At 45.6% G+C, this 13,799-nt stretch overlaps 1 long non-coding RNA gene across 1 annotated transcript in view; it reads right to left on the reverse strand.

Moving 5' to 3' along the window:
• LOC121011779 (uncharacterized) overlaps window positions 1-4,184 on the reverse strand; it is a 114,032-nt gene extending 109,848 nt beyond the window's left edge. Inside the window, exon 1 of the long non-coding RNA XR_005781757.1 lies at window positions 3,552-4,184. This is a non-coding gene — a long non-coding RNA (uncharacterized LOC121011779). The remainder of the gene's footprint in view (window positions 1-3,551) is intronic.
• Between the last annotated feature and the right edge of the window lie 9,615 nt (window positions 4,185-13,799).

Here is a 13,799-nt window from a genome sequence, read left to right on the forward strand (position 1 = left end):
CAAATGTCAATGGTGCCACGGTTGATAAACCCTGATTTAGACCCGGGATGGCAAGTTTCTGCCATGAGTGCTCCGCCTCTCCACTCCCCTTGTGTCCTTTGCTGTCACATCTAGTTGATCAGGACAGTCATGCCCTCTGAGCCCAGTTCTGAACTCCGAATCCTCTCGACACAGGGCTCCAGGCAGCTGCTACTAAGTGATAGGTGCTGAAATGCAAAATGAACTCAACTGGCCATCCTCACGTCAGATGCTCTTTGTGCTGGCCAAATTTACTGATTTTAATTGTTACCCTTTCAGAGCAAGGGTAAACTCTTATTGTCCCCAGTAGCTCTGAGAAAGGAAAAGGTGGGCAGAGGAAGAGAAAGAAAGAGAAGGAGGAAAGGAACAGGGGAAGTAAAGAAAATGAAAGAGAAAAAAAGGGAAGAAAAGAACCGTGTAAAAAAAACAAAAACAGGAATAGAAAATAGAAGAAATGAAGTTCCAAACTAGGCTCCACTGAGGTCAACACTGTGAATAACCGATGGAACCCCTCTACGTGAGGAGCTCATTTTGTGTATCGTTAAGGTGGCTCTTCAAAGCCAAAGGAGCCAACACCGAGAACTTCCTACCGTCAAGAGGGTGGCTCTCTGTCAGGAGAACCTCATGGCTGCGCTCTTCCGGCCATCGCAATTGGCCATTTCCCCAGTCCCTCCACCCCCCCACCCGCCGCCCAGTACAGGGCCTTCTTTGCCACATGGTGAGACAGAACTGTCGTTCGGTGTCACTTTTCCTGAAGGCCACACAGAGTGCCCCCAAAGAACTGGATTCGAGTTTTTCCCAAATGTCGGTCAGCCCCTCCTCTTGGGGCGGACCACAGATTCAGGCAAGGGCACCCATCCTCGTTAATGCCTTCATCAGCGGTCAACAATGGTGGCCGTGAGCTGAAACGAAATCTTCAACAGCGCCTGACTGCTGACAGAGTCTTGACGGATACACTTGGAGCGTTTTTAATAGCTTAGGTCTTCAGAAGAGATTTGGCAGGCCCCGAGCATTTAAGGACGTATGCCATGTGAATGGCACAACCACGTGTCCGTTTTGAACTTTTCCCCAGTAAACGTGGAATGGAGGCAAAATTCTCATGTATACAAAGGGCGCTCCTTAGAAAATCACAAACCTTCCTATTGAGTAAACAAGTGATCAATTTGTTGGAAACAATTACTCTTTGAAGGCACGTATAATTTTTGGCACTGTGCATCTTGGGGTTTTTTTTTTCCCCCGCAGCATTGCCAACTAGAAGCCCAAGCACAGGCTGTGCCTCAGATGCTTCCGTGCATCGCCACCAGCAGCACTTGCCCTGTCTAAGGTACAAAACATTTGCTCAGTGCGGCTTCCCGTGCACAGCTCCCACAGTGGCCAGACTCGCAACCCCCCTCCACTGATTTTTAAAACCTTTTTTTTTTTTTTCTTGAACGTATTCCTATTCTCAGAGTCCATCTGTTAAGTCTTTTTATCGGTGGCATATTTGGGACCCCATGCCATGCAAAATTCCACAAAGGAAACTTCTTTGTCCATTGTAAAATGAAGTGATCTCTCCCTCGTCTCTGCAAGAGAGAGCCGTTTGGATGAGATCCCAAAATCCCTGGAGAGAAAAGATGGAGGAGGCAGGAGAGACCGTCGGCCACCTCGGATCCTAGCTTCGCGCCTCCTGCCCTTTCTGCGGGGCTGACCCGGATAACACAGATCATTTAGCCTCCACGAGCAGCTGAGCAACAGCACGCCCATACCTCATGCAAGTTGAAAAGAGCTTAGCCGAAGTGGGGACCACGTGCAAATTCAGCGTTGGGAGAGCCATGGGATTTTCTGGGAAAATTCTAGGAAAGAAGTCAGAGGACCGCCGCGCTTGTTATCCCTTTCCGAGTGACTTCTGAGCTGCTTGCTTTGTGCTCCAATTTCCAGGCAACCAGGCCTATCGGGGCCTGTGTGGGCAAATGGCTCTGCTTCTGCTGCTACCGCGAAAGGCAAAGGCATCTCTCGTCACCTTTGCCGCCTGTAGAGAAGGGACTGGTTCTCATGTTTTCCCCCAGCTCAATAGCTCAGGGCTTTGCTAATCTTGCTGAACACTTCAGTTTTTAGATGGTATATCAATGAGGCATTCAAACAGAGCAGTTTATACACAAAAATTCTGTCTGCTTTGTAAAAGATTATCCTTTTATAAACACTCTGCAGAAAACATAAAAGCAAATAGGGGACAGCACATGGAACAGGAAAGATGTTAGCGGGGAGATTAATACTGAATGGGTCGAAATGAATGGCGCTTACTAAAACGCGGTCCAGATACTTTGGCTGCAGTGAGACATAAGTAATGGGAATGACACATCGTTTATTCGGGATAATGAGCTGATCCAAAGTAGAGGCCTAGGACAAGAGATTAAAGATTAAATATCCATCTCCTGATGAATATCAGTAGCCAACTTTAACCTTTTCCTCCCAAAAGTACAATGTTACTTGAACAATTATATGTGTTTATGCTACAGTACAGAAATGGGATTCTTAAACACACACACACACACACACACACACACACACACACACAGCAAATACCACTTGAGCCATTCTCTTATCCTGGTGATAAAAAAAACAAAAACACAAACAAAAAACACGGCTTCACATTTCAAGACAGGAAGTGTCGTGAATTTTATTTCTAGCCTATGAGCCTCTGGACGCTGATGCAAAGATTTTCCCTGCGATATTCTGCGTTTGAGAAATCTAGCTTAGGGACTCTGCTCACCTCTCTTCACTCACTCATTTCACAACAAAGTTTTGCAAAAGAGAAAGTGGGACTGGCACAGCCCCATATGGATCCCACATAGACAGTGAGCTCCACAGAATGACAGACTGGGACAAGCCTCAGAAATCAGTGCATCCCGACACGGGAGAGGACGCTGAGGCCGGCGGCCGGGGTCCCACAGCTAGTTCGAAGCAGGGCTGGGGCTAGTACTGGGCCTTCTGGCTTCCAGCCCCCACTCTCTCCACTGCACCCCGCTGCCTCTTTATTCCCTCAAGTTGGAAATAATGACCAAAGCAGCCTGCTTGAAGAGCCAGCACCCCACATGCTAAATTAAAGCCCTGAATTCATGAAAAACTTAGAATATTGGAAGCTCTGAATAAATAAGGGTTGGAAACAAAACAAGGGGATGGGAAGAGTTGGAGAGAAATGGGAGAAAACGTAGAGGAGGAGGAGGGGGGAGGCAAAAGGAACAGGCAGCCATCACGGCCACCGGCGACGCCAGCCCGCAGGCCCTGCCCCCCCCCCCCCCCCCCCCCCCGGCACGATTCCGGAACAGTCCGCTAGTGGCCCTTGTCTCTCAGAAGGCGAGAAGACACCGGGCAAGAAGAAATCGTGTGGTCTGCCCATTTCTTGGAGCCAAGAAGCTGCCCACTGTTCACAAGCCAAGACCAGGAAAGTGATTGGGGGGCGAGGAGATACCAGGGGAGTAAGGAAAGCAATAGGATTCAAACGTTCCACCAAAAACAACAACCAAAAAACGAAAACAAAACCCCGGGCCTCCAACCTGGTGGGAGCCGGAGACCATCACAGGTGAATTCCACAGCCGCTCACCTACAGGGAGCAAGGTCAGGATTTGGCTGGCGTCCCACGTGGTATCAGTTTGGTAGTTCCCGTCTATGCTCCAGGGAACATTTGTCACGGTGCCAACCCAACACGCACGCGCAGTTGGCAAGCTGTCCTCGGAGGCCAGGGATGAGGAGCCGTGGAAGTGTATCCATTTTCACTTTGCAAGTATTTGCATGCCAATGCCTCGGACACTGCTGCTCTTCCGAGAAAGAGGGGAATTTATACTTGAGAGCAAGGCTGTTTGCAGACACCGCACCCCACGTGGGGGTGGGGGCGCTGGCAACTCCAATCCCTCTGTCCTCTTGGCGAGTAAGGCCAGCACCTTGTCGAAGGTGGAAATAATTGAACTACTTCCTAGACGAGAAAGGTGTTACCGGAACCACCTGCCAGATCTCAGCAGGAAAGAATTTTTTCTGCTTAACAGGAGACTCATAGGTTCCCGCGTGGATGGGATCATAAAGACTAAAGGCAAGAGATTCACAAGACACTCAACTGCCATTCTGTTTTATTCATTCATTCATTCATTCATTCATTCATTTATCTATTTATGTATTTATTATTTTTATGTATTTTTAAGTTTATCTATTTTGAGAGAGAGAGCACAAGCAGGGTAGGGGCAGCAAGAGAGGAGAGAGAGAATCTCAAGCAGACTCTGCACTTTCAGCACAGAGCCCGATGCGGGGCTCAAACTCACCAACAGTGAGATCATGACCTGAGCCAAAGGCAGACGCTTAACTGACTGAGCCACCCAGGTGCCCCCAATTTTTTTTAATGTTTATTTATTTTGAGAGAGAGACAGACAGACAGACAGACGGACAGACAGACAACGAGCTGGGGAGGGGCAGAGAGAGAGGAGAGAGAGAGAGAGAGAGAGAGAGAGAGAGAGAGAGAATCCCAAGCAGGCTCCACGCTGTCAACACAGAGCCCGACATGGGCCTTGATCTCACCAACCGTGGGAACGTGACCTAAGCCGAAATCAAGAGTCTGAGGCTTAACCCACCGAGCCACCCAGGTGCCCCTAACAAGTAGCATTTTGGAAAAGGAAGGATATGTTAAATAGAAAGTTTAGAAAAAAAAAAAAAAAAGAGTTCTGAAAAGGAGGCCATCACAAACTCAAACACCTTTTTGAGCACTGTGGAGGCTCAGCACTAAGAACCCAGGAAAAAACAGCACCGCTCGGCCTCCCTAAATTGAAAGAGCACCCACAGGGTAGCCCGCTGGTAAACAGCCACATTTTAACGTTTTTACCCAGTGTTATGAAGTCATCCAGTGCACACAGGTATGGAAACAAGGAGAGGATGGCTAGGGGGAGGGAGGTCCCAAAAGAAGTACCATGCTTCTATTGAATCTCGTCATGATGTCCAGCCCTGGTCAAGGTGACTGTCAGCAATAAGTAGTAACAAACTGAACGTGGCTCTGCGCTAGAGATGGTGTGACACAGGGTCAGGAGGATGATGCTGCCCAGACCCGGGACCCGTCCGTGAAGAATTTCCAGTCAAACATTCCCAGGGCTTAAAAATGCTACTCACGCTTTCCAGGCATGACCGCCATTCTCTTGTGAGTGAAGCCTATTAGTAGATCTGACCATGAAGAGACTACAGCCTCCAAAGTGAGATCACTGCATCTTTATCTCCCCAGAGACAATTGAGTGGCTGTGGAGGCAAAGATGGCCGCCCTCAGATTAATCCCCAAGGGCCCGGTAATGAGTGGGCTTGGGAATGTCTCTCCAACTGCCATTTGAAAATGTTGATCCACCAGCAAATAAAGAGCTTTATAGGAAGTCCCGAAATTGGCTTTTTTCCCCCAGATTATCAAATTCTCAGCAAATTACATGGTCTTTCTCATAGCTCCCAAGTGACGTGCCTATGTGGCTGTGGGACTAGGTCTGTCCTTAGGGCCAAAGCTAGTGATAACCAGGGGGATCCTCATAGGCCAAATTCTTATTTTCCCTCAAATATATTCACTGAAAAAGAGTCAAATGTTCATAGATTGAGTGGGTACAGTGAGAAAGAAAAAAAATTCTCTTTACTGGCTAAAACAAGTAGTGAGTGGGCCCAGGGTCCCAGCCTGAAATTCCCGATTCTGAGCCTGCCTCTAACTCTCGTGTGTAGTTCAGGCTGACGTCAATTGTTTTTACACATTACAAATGTATGCCAGCACCTGCCTTTCAGACTCGGACTTATAACTCCGGGGCACTGAACCCTATACTTATGGGAGCCCAGCAAAGTTAGCTCTCCTTTGCCTTGTTAGTTCCACATATCCTTCGTAATTTGGACTTGGACTCAGGTGTCACACACTCTAGAAACTTGGTGTCAGGTGGATGGAAACAAGTAGTAAGAACTGAAAGAGGCAGGACCAAGAACTGCAAGGAGGTGACCTTTCCTTTCAAAGAGGCACAGTGAGTGAGGGCTTCATTCAGATAGCACTGAGAGCTGAGGGTTAATAGGGCAGTAGAGGTCTCTAAACGGCGGTGACTTCCTGCCTGCCACTGTAAGCACTCTTCCCTCATTCTGCTCTGCCCAGGAGCTCTCAGCCCTGGCTATACACTAGAGTCACTTGGGGAACCATTAAAAAAACACCCATGCCCAGGCCTCACCCAGAGATTCTGATGTAACTGGTCTAAAGTGGAGCCCAGGCAGTGCATATTTAAAAGTTCCCCCGAGAGATTCGAATGCATTTCAGGGTAGGGGGCTGAATAGGGACTCCCAAAGATATCAGGTGCTAATCCCTGGAACCCACAGATGGTACCATATATGGCAAAAGAGGATTGTGCAGATGTGATTAAGTTAAGGATCTTGAGATGCCATATTGCTATAATAATGCTGTATTATTCAGGTGGGCTCTAAATGCGATCACAAGTGTCCTAATAAAAGAGAGGTGGAGGGAAAGTGAACACACACCTCAGAAAAGGTAATATGAAGATGGGACGGAGAGAGACTTCGAGATCCAGAGTCTTGCGCTATTGAAGACTGGGGTGATGCAGTCACGAGCCAAAGAATGCCAGCCGCCACCAGAAGCTGAAAAACGCAAGGAACGGATTCTCCCTTGGAGCCTCTAGAAGGCGCGTTGCCCTGCTGACACCTGGATTTCAGCTCAGTGATAGTGACTTTGGACTTCTGGCCTCCGGATCGCTGAGAAAATAAGTTCTATTGTTTTAAGGCACTAAGTTTGCGACAATTAGTTATGGCAGCCAGGGGAAACTCATAGAGCCAGGCTTGGCAACCACGGTGCTCATCTCACTGGCCACCACGAAAGCCACCGAAAAGGCCAAGCTCAGTGCTACCTCTGAGCCATTCAACCTGCCTTCTCTCGGCCTGGAGCACTCTTCTCCATGATCTCCACTTGGCTGGCTCCAGAAGGTTTCCCCTGGTCCCTGACCCAACCTACGTTAGATCCTGCTTGGCATTTCCTTTCGGAATCTGGTTCTCATCCTTCAAAGCACTTATCACAATTTATAATTAGACATTTATCTGTCTGGTTATCTGTGTAGCGTCTTTCTTCCCCACTAGAACGTAAACTCTCTGAGAGCAAGGTTTACACCATTTTGTCCACCTCTGCATTTGCAGCACCTAGCATGGTAGCCACACGTAGTGAGTGATCAATAAAAACATTAAAGGAAATAACGAACGCGTGAACGGTTGTCACAGTATGTGGCAGCGTACCCCAGATAACATCCAGGAGCATCAGATCAGCATCTATCTCTTGGGAGAGAGAATGGCAAGAGCTAAAAAGGAAATCTGGGACACAAATAAAAGGACCACAGTCCTGATGGTGCCCCAGAATCTGTGGGAGGACTGGCAGGAACAAGGAAGGTTACGCACCAGGGCTACATCTGTGCACACCTGATTCTTGATTTAAGCAGCCAACCACAGTTCTAGGCTGCACTCGCCAAGTCATGGGGATCCTGATCCAGTACCTGGTTTGACCAGTGCTGGCTCAAGAACTGGACAGGGAAGGGGCTCCTGGGTGGCGCAGTCGGTTAAGCGTCCGACTTCAGCCAGGTCACGATCTCGCGGTCCGTGAGTTCGAGCCCCGCGTCAGACTCTGGGCTGATGGCTCGGAGCCTGGAGCCTGTTTCCGATTCTGTGTCTCCCTCTCTCTGCCCCTCCCCCATTCATGCTCTCTCTCTGTCCCAAAAATAAATAAACGTTGAAAAAAAAAATTAAAAAAAAAAAAAAAAGAACTGGACAGGGAAGAGAAAGCAGGTGGAACAACCCGAAGACCTGCAGCAAGGCAGAGCTAGAAAACGTAGACACGGACAAATATTCCAGTGAGATAAGACACATCTCTCTCTTCATCTATGGGAAAAGATAGGCGACTGGTTGCAATCCATCGATCTGCAGGTGTTTTAAGTATGCTCCCACTATCCGTCTGTCTCTAAGGGACTACCTGTTCTGTAGCATGCGTGTAGTATCTATTTTTAAAAAATCACTTCAGCAAACCCAGAATAGTAAGTACAATCCATTGCACTGTTCCTTCCTGATTGCTTGCTCCAAACATAGAAAACAGACCCCAAAGGCAAAAGTGATTGACTACTGGACACTGCTTTTCGGGGTCAGGGACCAAGATGGTTCTCTCATCAGGACGCTCCAGGCTGTTCACTCGCTTGGTGAAATGGCAATGTCAACAGAAATGTAACTCTGAAAATCTAGGAATTCCAGGATTCAGGACAGCGATTAAGCAAAAAAGCAGACCTAAAAACCCTACCTTCAGCCAAGAAGCTAAAATGATCAGGTAAGGGAAGAAGAGGCTTGGTAAAGTAGAAATACCCAGAGGAGGATTTCAGTTAGGCTCTTTGATTGCAAGGAACAAACTCACCCACTCATGCCAGGGAAAAGATGGTGCTTTAACCCTGCCTTTTTTTGTTTGTTTATTTTATTTATTTTGAGAGAGAGGAGGAGAGAACACAAGCGCCGGGGAGAGGGAGAGAGAGAGTCCCAAGCAGGCTCCATGCTAACAGCAGGGAGCCCAATGCAGGGCTCCATCTCATGACCTTGGGATCACGACCTGCGCCCAAATCAAGAGACCTGCGCCAAAATCAAGAGTCCGACGCTCAACCAACTGAACCACCCAGGCACCCTTAACCCTGCTTTTTGTTTTCATTTGGTTTTACTCCTCCAACTTGACCTCAGGAACATGTTGACTTAGTATTTGTAAATGTAAACATTTTAATCAAAGGAATACCAACATCAACGAATTTTCATTGAGAAGCTATTTTCTAGAGCAAACCCTATTGGCCCTGTGTATCTCAGCTTTTAACAGCTTCACCATTACATGCCTCAGTGTAGTTTTTTGTGTGTTCTTTTTGTATTTATCCTGCTTGGAGTCTGCTGAGCTTCTTGAATCTATAGGTTTATGTGTTTCTCCAGTTTTTGAAAATACTCGACAATTATCTCCTCAAATATTTCTCCTTCCTCATTGTCTCTCTCTTATTCTCCTGGGTCTCCAATTTACATGTGTGTTAAAACATTTCACTATGTCCTATGTATCTCTTCTGCTCAGTATTTTGTTGTTGGTTTTTTTTCCTGTGATTCAGTTTAGCTTTTTCGTTTGGGCCTGACTTTGAGTATATTAATCCTGCCTTCTACTGCATCCAGTAAGCTACCGGACAGTGAATTCTTAAGAGCAGATATACTGGGGCACCTGGGTGGCTCTGTCGGTTAAGCGTCCGACTTCAGCTCAGGTCACGATCTCCCAGTTCGTGGGTTCGAGCCCCACGTCTGGCTCTGTGCTGATAGCTCAGAGCCTGGATCCTGCTTCAGAGTCTGTGTCTCCCTCTCTCTCTGCCCCTCCCCCACTCGCACTCTGTCTCTGTCTCCTTCAAAAATAAATAAAACGTTAAAAAATTTTTTAAAAGAGCAGATATAATATTTTTAGGTTATAGAACATCTGATTGATTCCTCCACATAGATTCAGACTCTCAGTTGGTCCTTTCCCATCTGTTCATCTCTTTTGTACATCTTTTCCTTTAGCGTATTTATATTTTCTTTAGCATATTTATACTAGCTATTTTAAAGTCTTTGAACTAACTCCAATATTTGGGTCATCTCTGGGCTTACTTCTATCCTTTGCTTCTCATTTAATTGTTCATTGTCAGTCTTATTTTTCTGCTTCTTCACATGCTTCATAATATTTTTCAATAGAGGTAACCTCAGACGTAAAGTGTCTTAGAGACTGAAGTCTTTGTTATTTCTCCCGGCAGGTTTGTACATTCTTCTGAAGGGCAGATAGGGAGGGGACTGATCACCTCCGTCCCATGAGGAATTGAGCTAACGTGGAGCCAGACTGAAGCTTCAGTTAGAAAAAGCCCACCTCTGTTTTCAAATACCTCAAGGACAATTGTGTGCTCACTGTAGGACCTTCCGTGGGGGAAGGAGGGTGGGTTTCAAGACCCTTTAAGGCAGTAAGACACTGCACTCTGCTTTCCTAGCCCAGCCTCTTGAGCCCCGACTCTTGAGAGTCAAACATCAAATGTCCCTTGAGAAAACTGGCTAGGACATTTAGAGCTCTTCTAGATCCTAGTTTGTCAGTTTCCTTGGCAGGTCTGTCTTTCCTGTGCAGAACCCGTCTGTCTAGGCCAAATCCAACTGCCCCTCAGCCTGTGACTGTATGTGAAATCGTCCACAGGAAAGAAAATGGCCAAAATCTCAGCTAACCCAGGAAGGGAACTTCCCTCTGGAATTTGAATTTATCTGATACTTTTTGCTTCTCAGTTCTCCAACATCTTTAAAAATAGTTTTATAATTTATCCCACTTTTTTTCAGCTGTGACAGCAGGAGCCAATAGCCTAGCAGGACATACTACTCAGGAGCAGAAGTTGCCATTAGCCCAGACTAATTCCATAAATCATTTTCTATATAGAATAGGCCAGCTTTACCGGTATTTTCCATTTCATTCTTATTTGCTGACATGATTTTTTTTCTAGTTCAATTTTTTCCATGTAAATTTACAACCAAGATTTGATTTATTGATCAGTATTTTTGACCACATGAAATTATATCACTCACAGCAGCAGCCATTGTGAGTTTTCCCCTGCAACCATAGTTTCTATCAAGTTTAATTTTACTCATTCAAAATTTGTAGATCTAACCTTTGTCAAAAACATTTCACTTTTTCAGTCATGCTTTAGACTCAAATATATTTTACCAAGTGTGGGTGTAGGTGATATAATTTTTACTTTGTATTGATTATCTTTATCAAGAATATCCATTAAAAACTCAAGACCGATGATATGACTCAAGTCTTATTGAATCTCTGAGAAAACTGTGTGTAATTCCTCTCAGATAGTCTAGATTTTGTTTGGCATCCTGAATTGGTCTATTGCATTTCTGACAAATTTCTTCTAGAATTCGTTTGGCATCCTGAATTGGTCTATTGCATTTCTAACACATTTCTTCCACAAGTGTCTATTTTGTATGGTCGTAGAACCCTGTATCGGCAAAGTGATGAAATTTAAGTGGTAGCCCCGTAATGGCGAGACCAACATGCTTTGCTCGGAAGACCAAGGCCCTGGAACTGAAGCAGCTCTAAAGGCTGGGAGTTGACTCTATCTCAATCTGCTTTGTCCTTACTTGTCTCTCTCCCTCTGCTCTCACTTCCTCTCTACAAAAAGCTCCCTGTGTAGGCACCTGGTTGGCTCAGTTGGTAGAGCATGCAAGTCTTAATTTCGGGGTCATGAGTTCCAGCCCCATGATAGACACGGAGTTTGGGAGGGAAATAAAAAAAGAGCTTCCCGTGATTCATCATGATTGTGCTACTCCCTCCTAAACCTCAGATCTCCCAGAGTCCATTATGGCCATGCGGGCCCCTTTCTCTGTATCATCACCTTTCAGCTTTAATCCCCTCACCTTTTCTGATATGATGTCTAAGTTCAAATTCTTGAAGGAAGGGAGGTGACCAGCCCAGTGTAGTCTAAAGACCATAAGGACCCAAGTCCCGGGAATCCTGCTCAGGAATTGCTCTCAGTACTTTTCCGTGTGATCTGTAGATCACCTTCAGGCCTGACAATCACCCTTCCCCATTCCATGTCCCTATATCTTTCCCCTGAGTTACATTTCCCTCAGCCATAAGGGAAACCAGGCAAGAGGCTGCGAGGGCCCCCTGCAGCCCCTCCCCACCCTATACGGCAGTTCAGCATCCTGGGAGTGAACAAGCTCCAGTGTCAGATTAGTCAGGCTTCAAATCCCAGTTTCACTGCCTATAAACTGATCCCAAGTGAGTTCCTAAATTCTGAATCTTACCTTTCTTGTCTGTAAAAGGCGAGAGTTATATCAGCTTTACAGAAAGAAAGGAAAGAACATATATAAAGAACCTGGCATAGAAAAAGTACTCATAAAAATTAGTTCCTTTTCTCCTGAGAGCAAGTCTGTGGGGCCACCTTCATACACAGAGAGGAGAGCAGAGCCATAGCACATGGCCAGAACCAAGCAAAACACATGAGATGAACCCAGGAAATAAATGAATGGATTTGCCAGCAAGAGACATTGTTATGCTTCCTCCTTGCCAAGCCTGAATTTCCCAGAGATACTGCATTTCTTTGGATAACTCAGCAACCGCTCAGTCCAGATATAGTCTCTCAGACCGGCAACATGTTTACAGTCAAAAAGCTCACTTCCACTTCAAGTTTCCAATCCCCTGCTGCTACTTTCTGCAAACTTAATTAATTAGTTGCAGCTAACATTTGTTCAACCTCATGCGGCAATGGGAGACTGAAGGAAACGGGCTCTCATAAATTCAAAACATTTCAAAATATTGTCTTCTCCCAAGAAAACAGCTTTTTTTTTTTTAAATTAACACTCCATTTGGATAACTTTAAGGTTTCAAAAGAAAACAAACATGGGAGTTCCAATTAATATCGATTGCCTTTAACTATTTCACCACCATCGATCCATGCTTCCACCCTTGTTATCCTAAGCATCGTCATGCCCGTAATAGATCTACAACTGCTCCTATACCTCTCTCCTTTGTAATGCTTAGGTAATTATATCACATATGGTCCTGGTGTGAAATGCCTGCCACACACTCCATCAGTCAGCAGATTAAGAGATGCCTAAACCCTAAGTGATAATGTTGTCTTAGAAAATTAAAATCTCAAGTGCCATATTGAAGGCAATGATGTGTAACAAGTGGTTACAGTAAATTTTTATTTTTCTTACTGATTTGGTTGTTTCACTACCAAGACATAATTACACTGGCTAAGACTAAATGACAGGGGAAGTGGCTAAGAAATGTCACCACGAGCAAATGTCACCTTATCCCAAGTGATTAACCCAAGGGATCCAGATTGGGGCATTGTGATCTCTTCGCCTGGTTAACAGCTCACAGTTGAGTATCTGTAATTGGTGGGGGAAAGTTCCTCCGTTGACCACTGAGTAGGAGAGAGCATCCCAATTACTGATCACCCACTACCTGTTGTGATTTTTGTATAGTGCTTCCTCATCTGAAAAGGATCAATATTTGCTCTGCCTGCCATGCATGCCTGGTGAGGCCCTCTGTACAGTTCTACAAAAACATTAATTGTTGCTGTTGTTTTATTGTTACTATGAATAACAGCGACAGTGTGAACAGTATGAACAGTGACAACTCAAAGACCCAGCATTGGGGGTGCTTCTAGAGACTCTGTGACACCGTCCGAACGCCCATGATCGTGTGGAATTATCACGATTTCTTCTTAGTTTACTCTGGTGTAATCTTTATCTTTTCCTATCTGCTGATGATAAGATTCAAAAATATGTCACACGCACAGTTCGAAAGTTACTGATTAAATCATGGAAGTGGAAGAGAACAAAAGGTGAAACTTAAGAAGGCCTAAACTTGGGGCACCTGAGTGGCTCAGATGGTTAAGCACCTGACTCAGCTCAGGTTTTGATCTCAGGGTGGTGAGTTTGAGCCCGACCTTGGGCTCCATGCTGGGCCTGGAGCCTACTTTTAAAAAAATCCAGAAACTAAACTAAACCCTGGGTCACTAAAACATTTAGCTTCTAAGAAATGTGAGGGTATGATCGTTCAGACATTCCTATCAAAAGTGATGTTGACTACAGGTGTGAGAAAACTAATCGAAGCTGCCATACAATGGAAAAAACTTGATATGATTTTGCACAAATAATTCCAGTAGTTACCTAGTCAAAAATATCTGCACTTATGTGTAACTACAACAAGCATGGTAATTGGCATTATATTTAACATA

This window comes from Herpailurus yagouaroundi, unplaced genomic scaffold (assembly GCF_014898765.1).
Source record: "Herpailurus yagouaroundi ecotype Mexico unplaced genomic scaffold, PumYag 195, whole genome shotgun sequence".
Lineage (NCBI taxonomy): Eukaryota > Metazoa > Chordata > Mammalia > Carnivora > Felidae > Herpailurus > Herpailurus yagouaroundi.